Raw genomic sequence first — 17,471 nt, 5'->3', positions numbered from 1 at the left:
CGTAGGAATTTTTTTGAATTTATGCTACGTTACCCAACAGTGGCATCCGAGCCAGGTTTTCTATGCGTAGATTCTATGCACGAGTAGAACACAAAAGGTTGTGGGCGATGATTTTTCAATTGCTTGCCACTACTAGTCTTATTCTTTTCCGGCGGTATTGTGGGATGAAGCGGCCCGGACCGACAACACGTACGCTTACGTGAGACTGGTTCCACCGACAGACATGAACACCGTGCATAAAGGTGGTTAGCGGGTGTCTGTCTCTCCCACTCTAGTCTGATTGGATTTGATGAAAAGGGTCCTTACGAAGGGTAAATAGCTTTGGAATATCATCATTGTGGCTGTCACGTAGGTAAGAAGGCTTTCTTGCTAGAAACCCAAATCAGCCACGTAAAACTTGCAACAACAATTAGAGGACGTCTAACTTGTTTTTGCAGGGTTTGACATGTGATGTTGCATGTATGATGTATGAGATGATCATGTTATTGTAATAGGTTTCACGACTTGCATGTCGATGAGTATGACAACCGGCAGGAGCCATGGGAGTTATCTTAATTTATAGTATGAGATGCAACGCCATGTGCTTACTATTTTTACTTCATTGCTAGCGGTTAGCTATAGTAGTAGTGATAGTAGTAGTTGGCGTGACGACTTCACAGAGACAAGATGCTGGAGATCATGATGATGGAGATCATCGTGTCACGCCGGTGACAATGATGATCATGCGATGCCTGAAGATGGAGTTCAAAAGAGCAAAGATGATAATGGCCATATCATGTCACTATATGATTGCATTGCGATGTTTATCATGTTTTTCATCTTATTGCTTAGAACGATGGTAGCATAATAAGATGGTCCCTCTTAAAATTTCGAGAATGTATTCCCCTAAGTGTGCATCGTTGCGAAGGATTGTTGTCTCGAAGCACCACGTGATGATCGGGTGTGATAGATTCTAACATTCGCATACAACGGGTGTAAGCTAGATTTACACACGCGAAACACCTAGGTTGACTCGACGAGCTTAGCATGTACAGACATGACCTCGAATACAAGAGACCGAAAGATCGAACATGAGTCTTATGGTTGAATACGATCAACATGAATTTGCTCACCATGATGACTAGTCCGTCTCACGTGATGATCGGACACGGGTTAGTCAACATGGATCATGTATCACTTAGATGACTGGAGGGATGTCGATTTAGGTGGGAGTTCATACTTAATTTGATTAAATAAACTTAATTGTCATGAACTTAGTCTAAAAGTTGTCTTTATAAATATTGTAGATGGCCAACGTCAACCTCAATTTCAATGCATTCCTAGAGAAAAACAAGCTGAAAGATGATGGTAGCAAATATGCGGACTGGGTTCGCAACTTGAAGCTCATCCTTGAAGCAGCTAAAAAGGCTTATGTCCTTGATGCGCCGCTAGGTCACCCTCCCGCTCCCGCAGCAGCCCAGGACATTCTGAACGTCTCGCAAACACGGAGTGATGACTACTTTCTGGTTAGGTGTGGCATGCTATACAACTTAGAAACGGGGCTCCAAAGGCGTTTTGAGAAATACAGTGCATATGAGATGTTCCAAGAGCTGAAGCTAGTTTTTCAAGCTCAGGCCCGTGTCGAGAGATATGAAGTCTCCGACAAGTTCTTTAGCTGTAAGATGGAGGAGAACAGATCTATCAGTGAGCACATACTCAAAATGTCTGGGTTACACGATCGTCTGACTTCACTTAGACTCGAACTTCCGGATGATGCTATAATTGACAGAATCCTCCAGTCTCTCCCACCAAGCTACAAAGGTTTTGTGCTAAACTACAACATGCAGGGGATGGAGAAGACCATTCCCGAGTTGTACTCGATGCTCAAGTCTGCAGAAGTAGAAATCAAGAAAGAGCATCAAGTGTTGATGGTCAACAAGACCACTAGTTTCAAGAAGGGCAAGGGTAAGAAGAACTTCAAGAAAGACGGAAAAGCCGTTGCCGCGCCCGGTAAGCCAGATGTCGGGAAGAAGAAAAAGAATGGACCCAAGCCTGAGACTAAGTGCTTCTATTGCAACGAAAAGGGTCACTGCAAGCGGAACTGCCCCAAATACTTAGCGGACAAGAAGGCTGGCAACATTAAAGGTATATGTGATATACATGTTATTGATGTGTACCTTACCAGTGCTCGTAGTAGCTCCTGGGTATTTTATACTGGTGTTGTTGCTCACATTTGCAACTCCAAGCACGAACTGCGGAATAAGCGGAGACTGGCCAAGGACGAGGTGACGATGCGCGTTGGGAATGGCTCCAAGGTCGATGTGATCGCCGTCGGCACGCTACCTCTACATCTACCATCGGGATTAGTTTTAAACCTTAATAATTGTTATTTAGTACCATCTTTGAGCATGAATATTGTATCAGGGTCTTGCTTAATGCGAGACGACTACTCATTTAAGTCAGAGAATAATGGTTGTTCTATTTATATGAGTGATATGTTTTATGGTCTTGCTCCGCTGGTGAATGGTTTATTCTTGATGAATCTCGATCGTGATATTACGCATATTCATAGTGTGAGCACAAAAATATGTAAAGTTGATAATGATAGTCCCACATACTTGTGGCACTGCCGCCTTGGTCATATCGGCGTTAAGCGCATCAAGAAGCTCCATACTGATGGACTATTAGAGTCTCTTGGTTTCGAATCATTTGACACATGCGAATCGTGCCTCATGGCCGGGCAAGATTACTAGGACTCCATTCTCAGGAATAATGGAGAGAGCATCCGACTTATTGGAAATAATACATATTGATGTGTCTGGTCCAATGAACGTTGAAGCTCGCGGTGGCTATCGTTATGTTCTCACTCTCACCGATGATTTGAGTAGGTATGGGTATATCTACATGATGAAGCACAAATCTGAGACGTTTGAAAAGTTCAAGGAATTTCAGAGTGAGGTCGAGAATGAGCGTGACAGAAAAATTAAGTGTCTACGATCTGACCGTGGAGGAGAATATTTGAGTCACGAGTTTGGCGCGCACCTAACGAAGTGTGGAATCGTTTCACAACTGACGCCGCCTGGCACACCACAATGCAACGGAGTGTCTGAACGTTGTAATCACACTTTGTTAGATATGGTACGAACTATGATGTCTCTTACCGACTTACCGCTGTCATTTTGGGGATACGCATTAGAAACTGCAGCATTCCCTTTAAATAGGGCACCGTCTAAATCCGTTGAGACGACACCGTATGAACTATGGTTTGGCAAGAAACCTAAGTTGTCGTTTCTTAAAGTTTGGGGCTGCGATGCTTATGTGAAGAAACTTGAACCAGAAAAGCTCGAACCCAAATCGGAGAAATGCGTATTCATAGGATACCCTAAGGAAACTATTGGGTATACCTTCTATCTTAGATCCGAAGGTAAAACCTTTGTTGCCATGAACGGATCCTTTCTAGACAAAGAGTTTCTCTCGAAAGAAGCAAGTGGGAGGAAGGTAGAACTTGATGAGGTAATTACACCCCCTCTCGAACAGGATAGTAGCGCAGCGCGGGAAGTTGTTCCTGTGGCGCCTACACCAACTGAAGAGGAAGTTAATGATAATGATCATGAAGCTTTGAATCAAGTTACTACTGAACCTCGAAGGTCCACAAGGGTACGCTCCGCACCAGAGTGGTACGGCAACCCTGTAATGGAAATCATGTTGTTAGACAACGGTGAACCTTCGAACTATGAAGAAGCGATGGTGGGCCCGGATTCCAACAAATGGCTTGAAGCTATGAAATCCGAGATAGGATCCATGTATGAGAACAAAGTATGGACTTTGGTGGACTTGCCCGATGACCGGCGAGCCATAGAAAATAAATGGATCTTCAAGAAGAAGACTAATGCAAACGGTAATGTAACCGTTTATAAAGCTCGATTTGTCGCAAAGGATTTTTGACAAATTCAAGGGATTGACTACAAAGAGACTTTCTCTCCCATAGCGAAGGTGAAATCAGTCGGAATCATGTTAGCAATTGCCGCCTTTTATGATTATGAAATTTGGCAAATGGACGTCAAAACAGCGTTCCTTAACGGGAACCTTAAGGAAGAGTTGTATATGATGCAACCAGAAGGTTTGTCAACCCTAAGGGTGCTAACAAAGTGTGCAAGCTCCAGCGCTCCATCTATGGGCTGGTGCAAGCATCTCGGAGTTGGAACAGTCGCTTTAATGAGGTGATTAAAGCGTTTGGGTTCATACAGGTTTACGGAGAAGCCTGACTGTACAAGAAAGTGAGTGGGAGCTCTGTAGCTTTCCTCATACTGTATGTGGATCACATATTATTGATGGGGAATAATATAGAGATGTTGGAGCGCATAAAGGCCTATTTGAACAAGAGTTTTTCAATGAAGGACCTTGCAGAAGCTGCATACATATTAGGCAACAAGATCTATAGAGATAGATCGAGACGCCTCATAGGTCTTTCACAAAGTACATACCTTGACAAGATATTGAAGAAGTTCAATAAGGAAAACTCAAAGAAAGGGTTCTTGACAGTTTTGCAAGGTATCAGATTGAGTAAGACTCAGTCGCCGACCACGGCAGCAGATAGAGAGAAGATGCCTTCTGTCCCCTATGCTTCAGCCGTAGGCTCTCTTATGTATGCCATGTTGTGTACCAGACCTGATATTAACCTTGCCATAAGTTTGGTATGGAGGTACCAAAGTGATCCCGGTATGGAACACTGGACATCGGTCAAGAATATCCTTAAGTACGTGAAAAGGACTAAGGAAATGTTTCTCGTTTATGGAGGTGACGAAGAGCTCGTCGTAAAGGGTTACGTCGACACTAGCTTCGACACAGATCCGGATGACTCTAAGTCAGAGACCAGATACGTATATGTTTTGAATGGTGGGGCAGTGAGCTAGTGCAGCAGCAAGCAAGAAGTCGTGGCAACATCTACATGTGAAGCAGAGTACATAGCTGCTTCAGAAGTAGCTCATGAAGGAATTTGGATGAAGGAGCTCATCACCAACCTTGGAGTGGTTCCAAGCTCGTCGGGTCCAATGACACTCTTCTGTGATAACACTGGGGCCATTGCCATAGCCAAGGAGCCCAGGTTTCACCAGAAGACGAAGCACATCAAACGCCGCTACAACTCCATCCAGGACCATGTCTAGAGTGCAGTAATAGAGATATGTAAACTACACACGGATCTGAATGTTGCAGACCCGTTGCCTAAACCTCTTCCATGAGCAAAACATGATCAACACCATAATTCTATGGGTGTTTGATACATCACAATGTAACTAGATTATTGACTCTAGTGCAAGTGGGAGACTGTTGGAAATATGCCCTAGAGGCAATAATAAAATGGTTATTATCATATTTCCTTGTTCATGTTAATCGTTTATTGTTCATGCTATAATTGTGTTCACAGGAAACAGTAATACATGTGTGAATAAATAGATCACAATGTGTTCCTAGCAAGCCTCTAGTTGGCTAGCTCGTTAGTCAATAGATGATCATGGTTTCCTGGTCATGGGCATGAGATGTCATTGATAACGAGATCACATCATTGGGAGAATGATGTGATGGACAAGACCCAATCCTAAGCGTAGCACTAGATCGTATTGTTCGTATGCTAAAGCTTTTCTAATGTCAATTGTCTTTTTCTTCGACCGTGAGATTGTGCAACTCCCGGATACCGTAGGAGTGCTTTGGGTGTATCAAACGTCACAACGTAACTGGGTGACTATAAAGGTGCACTACGGGTACCTCTGAAAGTGTCTGTTGGGTTGGTACGGATCGAGATCAGGATTTGTCACTCCGTGTGACGCAGAGGTATCTCTGGGCCCACTCGGTACAACATCATTATGAGCTCAATGTGACTAAAGGAGTTAGTCACACGATGACGTGCTACGGAACGAGTAAAGAGACTTACCGGTAACGAGATTGAACAAGGTATAGGTACACCGACGATCGAATCTCGGGCAAGTTCTATACGGACAGACAAAGGGAATTGTATACGGGATTGATTGAGTCCTTGACATCGTGGTTCATGTGATGAGATCATCGTGGAGAAAGTGGGAGCCACCATGGGTATCCAGACCCCGCTGATGGTTATTGGCCAGAGAGGTGTCTCGGTCTTGTCTACCTGTCTCCCGAACCCGTAGGGTCTACATACTTAAGGTTCGATGATGCTAGGGTTATAGGGATGTCGGGACCCCGATCCTAAGCCATAGGAATCCAGCCTGTAACACATTGCATCCCTTTGTGGTCTCACGCACGGTTAACTCCACGGCTGCAGCCTTACCTTAGCCGGGACCGTTTGCGTCTTTTGACTCACGTATGCGATAGTGTCGCTAGCATTCCAATGTCAAAGAACCCGGATCGACATGTCTAGTCATAAACCAAAGTGGCAGTTCCGCACAAGGACAGGCATACATGACCCAACAAAGCAGGTGTCGGTCATCAACGAACGTAGACGAGTCGTACCAAGCTACAAGGACTCCATTACGCCGCGGGACATTTCCCCAAAGGGGACAGACACAACAGCTAAGAAGGACACATGCCGGTCAACCAATGTGTCCGGAGCAGTAGCGAACTACCAAGGCTCGTTGGATCACAAAGGGGCATTTCCTTGTAAGGAGTGCTACTAAAGTTCACGACTAGGTATTCGAACCCCATACATATCAAGTCAGACACACGTACGCATGGCATACCGATATGTATAGATACATCGATGGCATCACAACATAACCATAAACATACAAGCTTTATTTAAGAGGCTCGAAAGAGCCACACACATATTATTACACATTAAGGGTCTCACGACCCATAATATCAGTCACACAATACAAGCCAGCGGAAGAGTTATAAACTGTCTGAGTACAGACAGGACAACTAGTAGGCATATGGCCTGACTATACTACAGAGCCGACGTAGGGCCAGATCGTAGCTGGGACACCAGCTACTCGTCGTCGTCGATGTCTACGAAGAACCCTCCATTAGGGTCATTAGCAACCTCTGCAACATTTATTAAGCAAACATGAGTACGAAGGTACTCAGCAAGACTTTAGGATGACTAACTACTCATGCAAGGTATCAAGAAGGTATTGTGGGGTTTCATGCGGAAAGCCAGCATTTGACTCGTGGCTAGACAACTTGCTTTTTGAAATTAGTTTTGACAACTTGATTTCTCGCACACGAGTCCACTAACACCACAACAATACACTGTCGTGGAATCATTCCGTCTCCATACGGAAATGCCGTCCATGACACTCACGCTTATCTTGACAATTTTATGAGTAGCCATTGAAGTTATCTATGAACAACATATGTCTCCAAGTAGTCCATATCCGCGGACGCGGCTATTCGAATAGATCATAACCCTGCAGGGGTGTACTTCGTCACACACGCTCCCGCCACTTATCGCCATGTGCACGTCATGCACCTCGGGAACCTTCAAGCGGAAGCCCAGCGAGGGAGTCGGCCACGACCGTTAACCACACTAGTACCTAGTCCAGGTTTATCGCCTATCTGAGAGTAACCCGTACGGAAGTCCGGCCGAGGTTTCCGCCACGGCCTCAAACGATGTGCGCAGGGTTCCCAAGCCCACCATCCGGGTGCCACTTGGTACACCGTGCCACTGCCTACCGCATCACGGTCCACCTCTCAGGTCAGCACCATGCACGGCCTCCAGCATTACTATAAACACCAGAAACTACTTGCAACTCCTGGACCGAGTACTACTCGATTAATAGGCCGAGCGGGGTCATATTTCAGGGCCCAGCATGTGGTAGTATCTAGTCTTGGATTACATACACGGAACTCAGTTCCTAAGGACGGTTCCAATGAAACAACCCGCCATGTACTCCTACACAGCCTTTCACCGGTACCTTTACCAAATCAAGTTCAACACGCGACCTTTGCTCACCGAACACATTCCACATTTATGCTCATCTCCCAGATGACAGACCATACACAACTCTAAGCATAGCATGCATAGCAGGATAAGGCACATTATAGCTCAAGCAACTACCAGGTATGCTAGGTTGCAAGGTTCGGCTATTTACTGTGACAAGGTTTAGTCATGCAAAGGAAGTGGGTCCAATTATCGTGGCAAAAGCAGTTGAAACATTTGATCCTAATGCAATAAATAGGTGCAGGAGCAAGAACATAGGTGTTATCAGGATGATCAAAAGGGTTGCTTGCCTTTTGCTCAGAGGAGGAACGATATCCGTCAGACGGATATTCGGTGGAATCCGGGGGTGCGGAGCCTACCGAAATGAATGGCAACGTTCAATAACAATCATATGCAATCAAAATGATGCATGAGCATGGCATGAGAATGCAGGTGATAAGTTATTATAATCAAGATGTTTTAGGTTTAGAGTTGATTTGAATCACACTCGAATAGCAATTCAAACGGGTATTCTCGGATACCGGTTTAATTGATTCGACCTGATGCTCAGATCAACCTAATGTTAATATGCATCACATGTCATGTTATGGTACTGATTTATCTCTAGGGCAGTGTGTGATCATTGTATTTATAATGAAATTTGGATATTTTTGCAAATTCCATTTATAAAGTGATTAAAAGAATTGAATTATTCCTTATTTCACAATTTAGGGTTCTGTAACTTTTTCCAACATAGTTGAAAATAGCATAATCAGAATCCTTGAATTTTTCTGATACTTTTTCATATATAAATTATTTTCATTGGAGTTACAGATTAATTTCTATGATTTTTAGCAATTTTTAGCAATTTTTAGCAATTTCCTGAATTATTTTTATACTGGAAATTCCATTTATTGCATCAGGCTGACGTCAGCAGGTCAGCCGACCTGTTCAGGTCAAACCTGACAGGGGGGCCCCACTGGTCAGCCTCTCTGGGGCTAATCCCGCGCTGACTAGCCCCTAATTGGGGTTTGACCAGGCGTGGGGCCCTCTATCAGCGACTGAGGGGAGGGCGATTACGCCCTAATGGTCGGCCACGTCGACGGCCACCGGAGGGTGGTCGCCGGTGACCAAACCCGCGGCGGAGGGCTCGCCGGAGGCGACCTAGACGGCGCTGCACAGCATGAACACGCACGCGGTTGGCAGCTACAGCAAGATCGCGAAGTGGCCGATCTGGCAGGACCAACTGGGGAGGCTAGGGTCGCCGGATGAGGCGTCGGCGACGAGCCGGAGCGGCGGCCGAAGCTCGGGCGTCGTCGGCGGCTTTGAATCAGAGGGATCAACGCTTAGTTCTTAGCTGCTACGGCATCTACGCGTCGTCCTGGAGCTGCTGGTGCTCTCGGGAGGATGAGCTGGACATCGGAGGGCTACCGGCGATGAGCGGCAGCGGCGGTGCTCGTCGGGCTCCGGTGAAACTAGGGCTAGAGGAGGGGATCGACGGGGAAAACTTAGGGAAAACCACCGCATGCTCACAGGGGGTGCAGAGAAGAGCTCAGACGGCTCGGGGAAGGCCTGGGGGCGACGAATCGATGGGAGAGGTCCGGCGGCCGGAGGAGGAAGACGACGGCGTTGCGGGCGTTGCAGGGCTCGAGGAGGCTTCGGCTTCTGCAGAGACGACCAGGGCGACGAGGCGGATCTAATGGCGTGCTCGGGGAGGGAATCCTATGGCCAGGGGCACGGCCAGCTCGAGCTCGAGCTCGGCTCTAATGGCGGCAGCAGGGAGAAGGAGGGGATCCGGGAGGAGGGGAAGAACCGAGGCGGGGAATGGATAGGGGAAGCTCTGGGGAGCTTATCCCCGTCGTCGCCAGCGCGAACCGGCGGCCAGGCAGGCACGCAGGTGCGTGGCCGCGCCGGAGGAGGCGGCGGCCACATCCTGCTGCCTACTGGCGCGGGGAAGGGGACGAGCGGCGAGATGGGCCGGGCCTGACTTGGCGACAGGTAAGCTTTTCCCATTTTCTCTTTTTTTTGCTTTTCTGTTTTGCTATTTATTGCTTTGCTAATTATTGCAGCTCCAAAACAAAAAGTAAAAACTAATTTTGACCTCCTGAAATATTTGTTATAATATCCCCACTCATTTCCAAGACTTTCAACATTTTTGGAAAATTATAGTTTCTGATTTCAAATTTTTAAATTTGAAACGAGTGGCTTTTGCATTTATTTAAAATGCCTAAAGTGTCAAGAAAATAGTTTTCTCCAATGCTCATTTACTTTCATGATTTATCAGAAAGTTTGAACATTTCTTGAGGCCATTTTGGGTTCATTGATTTTGAACTAGTTGAAATTTCCTTTAATTGAAATGGTGGCTAGGGTTTTGAGTTTTTCCTTTGCCACTTTGTTGTTTTTGTTGAAACTTCTTAGATGCCAATGCAAAGAAGACATGAGCACAATGCTATCTTGGTTAAGGGTTAGGGATGTGACAAGGGAATTGTTATACGAGGTTATCGAAAGTTGTTCGGAGTCCCGGATGAGATCCCGGATGTCACGAGGAGCTCCGGAATGGTCCGGAGGTAAAGATTGATATGTAGGACGGATGGTTTTGGACATCGGAAGTGTTTCGGGCGTCACCGGTAACGTACCGGGACCATCGGAGTTGGCCCCGGGGGTCCACCGGAAGGGGGCAACGACCCCGGGAGGCTAGATGAGCCAAGTGCGGGAGGGAACCAGCCCCTAGGTGGGCTGGTGCGCCCCCACACTCAGCCGAAGGCGCAGGAGGTGGAGAGGGGGGGAACACTAGGCACAGGTGGGCCTAAGGCCGACCTAGGGGTGCGCCACCTCTCCCCCTTGCCTTGGCCGCTGCAGCTCCCATATGGGGGCGCTGCCGCACAACCTAGGGTGGGAACCCTATGGGTGGCACCCCCCTCCTCCTATATATAGTGGGCACTTTTGGGCTTTTGGAGACACAATTTTCCCTCTCCCTCAGCGCAGCCCTGCTCTTCTTTCTCCTCCTCTCTGCCGGTGCTTGGCGAAGCCCTGCCGCAAGACCTCGTCTCTCCATCAACACCACGCCGTCGTGCTTCTGGAGATCTTCCCCAACCTCTCCCTCCTCCTTGCTGGATCAAGGTGCGGGAGACGTCATCGGGCTGCACGTGTGTTGAACGCAGAGGTGCCCTAGTTCGGCACTAGATCGGAATGACACCGCGATCTGAGTCGCCGCGAGTACGACTCCATCAACTGCGTTCTAGTAATGCTAACGCTTAGCGATCTTCAAAGGTATGAGGATGCACTCACCCCTCTCCCGTTGCTGGTCTCTCCAAAGGAAGATCTGAATATGCGTAGGAAATTTTTTCAATTTATGCTACGTTACCCAACACTTTCCTTAGAACAATTGGTGCAATTATTGATATGAAGGAAGGTAATATTAGATTCCAATTTCCATTAAGAAAAGGCATGGAGCACTTTCCTAGAAAGAAAATAAGAGTACCTTATGAATCTATTATGAGAGCTACTTATGGATTGCATACCAAACATGATAATACCTATATCTATTGCATTATGCCTAGCTAGGGGCGTTAAACAATAGCGCATGTTGGGAGGCAACCCAATTTTATTTATTTTGCTTTTATTTTTTCTTCTGTTTTTGAGTGTTGCGTAACTTATGACATCTGTAATAATTGTGTTTCCTTGATTTAATTAGTGTTTGAGCCAAGTAAGACCTTTGGGATGGACTACGGTGTTTGCAAGTTGATTTTCCGAAAAACAGAAACTTTCGCTCTGAGTCCAGGAATTTTTGAAATTCACTGGAACGTGATTTTTATCTCACTTTCTTACGGAAGATTGTTATACAAATTTCCCAGGTATTTCTAATTTTTCAGAATTTTTGGAGTTACCGAAGTATTTGTAGTAAACAGATTGCTACAGATTGTTCTATTTTTGACAGATTCTGTTTTCTTTGTGTTGTTTGCTTATTTTGATGAATCTATGGGTTATATAGGGGGGTATGAACCATGGAGAAGTTGGATATAGTAAATATTACATCAATATAAATAAATAATGAGTTCACAATAGTACCTAAAGTGGTGGTTTATTTTTCTTATACTAATGGATCTCACGAGTTTTCTGTTGAGTTTTGTGTTGTGAAGTTTTCAAGTTTTGGGTAAAGATTTGATGGACTACGGAAGAAGGAGTGGCAAGAGCCTAAGATTGGGGATGCCCAAGGCACCCCAAGCCATATTTAGGGATACCAAAGAGCCTAAGCTTGGGGATGCCCCAGAAGGCATCCCCTCTTTTGTCTTCAATCCATCGGTAAATTTACTTGAGGCTATATTTTTATTCACCACATGATATGTGTTTTGCTTGGAGTTTTGTATGATATGAGTCTTTAATTTTTAGTTTTCCACAATCATCCTTGCTGCGCACATATTTTAAGAGAGACACACGCTGAATCATGAATTTATTAGAATATACTCTTTGTTCTTCACTTATATCTTTCGAGCTAGGCAATGTTGCTCTAGTGCTTCACTTATATTTTTTAGAGCACGACGGTGTTGTGTTTTATATAAATTATTAAACTCTCGTACTTCGCTTATATTATTTTGAAAATTCTTTAAACAACATGGTAATTGGTTTAGGTTATGAATTTAGTCCTAATATAATAGGCATCCAAGAGGGATATAATAAAAACTTTGATATTAAGTGCATTGAATATGATGAGAAGTTTGATTCCTTGAATATAGTTTTGATATATGAAGATGGTAATATGAGAGTCATGCTAATAAGTAATTGTGAACTAGAAGAAAAACTTGTGTTAAATCTTGTGATTCCCTTAGCATGCACGTATGGTGAACCGTTATGTGATGAAGTTGGAGCATGATTTGTTTAATGATTGTCAACCTTTATGCGGAGGTTGGGATCGCGCGATGGTTAGCTCCTACCAACCCTTCCCCTAGGAGGATGCATCTAAAACTTTGCTTCGATAACTAATAGGCTTTTTCAATAAGTATGTGAGTTCTTTATGACTAATGTTGAGTTCATGGATTATACGCACTCTCACCCTTCCACTTTTGCTAACCCCTCTAGTACCTCACAAATTTCGACGGTACATTAAACCCACCTTCCTCAAAACAACCACCATATATTTTCCTCAAAACAACCACCATAACTACCTATTATGGCTTTTTCATAGCCATTCCGAGATATATTGACATGCAACTCCATCGCCTCGTTTTTATGACATGCACCATCACTTCCATATTGCTTATAGAGTCATACTTTGCTCGAGATATCGAGTTGTAATATTTTGAGTTGTAAGTAAATAAAAGTGTGATGATTTGCATTATTAGAGCATTGTCCCGTGTGAGAAAAGGATGATGGAAGCTATGATTCCCTCACAAGTTGGGATCTGTCTCCGGACTTTACAAAAAATAAAAGAGGCTAGCGAAGCCACTAAAAAAACAACAGAGACCATAGAAGCCATCCAAAAAAAGGAAAAAAAATTAAAACAAAAATGAGAGAAAGAGATAAGGGACAATGCTACTATATTTTTCCACACTTGTGCTTCAAAGTAGCACCATGTTCTTCTTAGAGAGTCTCCTATTTTGTCACTTTCATATAACTAGTGGTATTACATCTTTTGCACAACCACTTAGTTTTAGTTTTGAGCTTTCATACACTTATAGGTCTAGTGCATTTGTTGCATGGCAATCCCTACTCCCTCACATTAATATCTATTGATGGGCATCTCCATACCCGTTGACACGCCTAGTTGATGTGTGACTATCTTCTTCCTTTCTTTTTGCAACCTCCACCAGACTCTATTCCACCTATAGTGCTACATCCATGGCTCATGCTCATGAATTGCATGAGAGTTGAAAAGATTTGAGAGAATAAAAAGTGTGAAACAATTGCTCGATTTTCACCGGTTTTGTGCATGATTTAGATACTATGTGTGGTGAAGATAGAGCATAGCCAGACCATATGATATTGTAGGGATAACTTTCTAAGAACCTGTTATTTTGAAAGGAAGCAATTACCTTATTAGTATGCTTGAAGTATTATTTTTTTTTGTGTCAATATTAGACTTTTGTTTAAAATCTTATGGATATGAATATTCATGCCACATTAGAGAATATTACATGGATAAATATGTTAGGTAGCATTCCACATCAAAAATTCAGTTTTTATCATTTACCTACTCGAGGACGAGCAGGAATTAAGCTTGGGGAAGGTTGATACGTCTCCAACGTAGCTATAATTCTTCATTGTTCCATGCTATTATATTATTTGTTTTGGATGTTTTATATGCATTAATATGTTGTTTTATATTATGTTTGGGACTAACCTATTTATCTAGAGCCTAGTGCCAGTTTCTGTTTTTCCATGTTTTTGAGTATTGCAGATAAGGAATATTAAACGGAGTCCAAACGAAACAAAATCTGCAAAAAGATTTTTCTTGGACCAGAACACACCCACGAGATTTGGAGTAGGGCGCAGGGCATCTGCCGGGAGGCCACAAGCCTGCAGGGTGCGCCCTAGGGGGGTGGCCGCGCCCCTGGCTTGTGGGCCCCCTGCAGTTCTCCTAACCCTATTCTTTGGCTTATAAATTTCCAAATATTCCCGTATCACCATAAAGAGCCACGAAAATACTTTTACGTCGTTGGGAGCCTCTATTACTGAGAGGTCCAATCTGGGAGCCTTTTCCGGCAATCTGCCGGAGAGGGAATTAATCACGAAGGGCATCTACATCAACTCCCAAATATTGGGCCCCTCCAATGATGTTGAGTAGTTCACCAAAGATCTACGGGTCCACAGCTAGTAGCTAGATGGCTTCTTCTCTCTCTTTGATATCCAATACCATGTTCTTCATGATGTTTATGGAGATCTATCCGATGTAATACTCTTTTGCAGTGTGTTATTCGAGATCCGATGAATTCTGAGTTTATGTTCAGATTATCTATGAATATTACTTGAGTTGTATTGTTGCCATCAAGGATAAAAAGATTGGGTTTCATCATATTCCTTGATTTTATCCCTCAACATCGTGTCATCTTACTTAATGCATTATTCTGTTCTTCATGAACTTAATACTATAGATGCAGGCAGGAGCCGGTCGATGTGTGGAGTAATAGTAGTAGATGAGAATCGTTTCGGTCTACTTGATACGGACGTGATGCTTATATGCATAATCATTGCCTTAGATATATTCATAATTATTTGCTTTTCTATCAATTGCTCGACAGAAATTTGTTCGCCCACCGTATTATTTTCCTTTATGGGAGAAGCCTCTAGTGAAACCTATGGCCCCCGGGTCTATTATCTATATTCTATTTTCATATCTATGAACCAAAAATACTTTGCTGCAATTTGTTTACTTTTGTTTCCGCAATATTTTATATCTATCTCTATCAGATCTCATCCTTGCAAATAACTCAGACGGGATTGACAACCCCTTTATAGTGTTGGGTGCAAGTGTTTGATTATTTTTGTAGGTACTACTATTGGGGCCTTGCTTGTTACTCCTACTGTATTGATACATTGGTTCTCAACAAACCGAGGGAAATACTTATCTACTTCGCTGCATCACCCTCTCCTTTTTAAGGGAAAACCAACGCAAGATCAAGAGGTAGCACCCGACATGAATAATAATATGTACATCATTTAAGTTGGGATTCATACAAAGTAATAATAGTATAAATCATATATATATATGCTCCGGGATCAATAAATGCATGATCATCATCATCATCATCACTAACACGTGTGTCATCATGAATGATGTGCTTATCGGGTTCAGCGCCATCAACATGTGGAAGGTCTTTCTGTAATCGGTCAAGTATTGTTAGGTTATCCACAGCAGTAACATCATCTTCTTTCGGCTCTTCTTATTATGGCTCATGGGTGAAGTCGGATTCACTATCGCTATCTACTTCCATGTTCTGTGGTACGTAGAGCGGTTCTTGAAACATTTTTTTGGAAATACGTGTTTATTCGAAGAATTCTCCTTCAAATGTGTGTGGGTTAATGTGATATTCATAATCATCTTGATTTGCGACAGTGTGGTAGCACATGGCGGCACTTCATAAACAACATGCCAACCATTCATATTTGTATTAGTTTGGCAGGCCCACGGTAGATAGAAAACTTGGGTCACCTGTTGAGCCATAATATAGACACCGGGAACATCTAAATGGGTGCTTTGCTTGATTTCGACTAGCCCTATATGTTCATGAGTTCTTCTAGTCTCCTTCGGCTAGAACCAATAACATTTGAAGACTACGACGTTCGGTGGGTTTTCACCATACAATAGAAGTTCATAAATTGCTTCAACTCTTCCATAATAGTCGGTACCTCCTTCACTGATAGCAGAAACACCAAAATATGTAGATTTTCAGTCGGCCATAGATAGCTCTTTGCCAAAGGTACGAAAGTATTTCCCGTTGATGTTGTGTTTCTCAAATGAACAGACCTTATAATCAATACCATTCGCGGCTTGTATCAATTTGGCATCCATAAACTGTAAATTAGCCTACAAGTTTAATACGAAAGGATAGTTGCATTATCCGCAAATTAGACCAAGAAATGAAATACTCTATTAATGGTAATTACCATTTTTTCAAACCAAGAGATGAAACTGGGAAAGCCGCCTCCATGCTTTGCAAGGATGGCATAATCTTTGATGGAATCATTTTGGATCACCGCTCCATCCGAGAATTTGGCGTTGTATCAACTATATCAAATATCGAGGAATAAGTGCAATTCCAAGGAATTAGAAGTTGTGAAACAATGTACCGTGAACTTACTCGATGGACGGCCGCACTTCTGTTAGGTTTTTGAAGATATACAACAAAATGGTCTGCCATTCTTCGACATCCAATGCTATTGGTTTTGGAGCACTCGCAGGTGAGAGCTTCCCTTTGAATAGGCTGAGGTTGGATCCACCTTTTTAGGGTCACCAACATTGTACCGAGGCTTCTGATTTTGCAAATGACAATTTCTGTCTTCATAGTGTGATGTCATTCAGTTAGCAGTTTATTGTACATTTTTCTCAAAGCATCTTCTGCATCCTCGCATATGCAAAGCACCAACAATTTTGCACGCCCCCTCCCCCCCCCCCCCAATCTAGCCTCGGTCGGGAGATGGAAAATCAAATTCTGCATTGGATTAAAGAGACCGAGTGGAAAGATCTTTTCTCACTTAAAACGCCAACTTGTCCATGTCATCTAGCACGCCTGGCGATAGTTCTTTGGCACAAAGAACACGGAACAAATAGCTCAACTCTGCGAGTACTAGGCATTCATCCTCAGGATAAAGCCACAAAACATCACCGGCATTACCCGCTCAAGACATATGTGCCAATCATGACTCTTGAGACCAAATATTTTCAATTTGTCAAGACTCGCTCGCCTATTTAGATTCGTTGCATACCCATCGGGGAACATCAAGTGCATTTTCACCCACAAGATAATTTCCCTCATAGCCCATCTTCCAAAATTGAACCAGGCCTTTGGCTTCGTCCAGTTCTGCTTTCCTTCCAGTTGTGATATGTTTTGTAACGGGCTATCACATAGAGTTTGCTGATCGACTCTAGCCTTAGGATTCTCCTTTG

Source organism: Hordeum vulgare, chromosome 2H, assembly GCF_904849725.1.
Source record: "Hordeum vulgare subsp. vulgare chromosome 2H, MorexV3_pseudomolecules_assembly, whole genome shotgun sequence".
NCBI lineage: Eukaryota > Viridiplantae > Streptophyta > Magnoliopsida > Poales > Poaceae > Hordeum > Hordeum vulgare.
The sequence above is the reverse complement of the archived record's forward strand: the minus strand, read 5'-3'. Positions refer to the sequence as shown.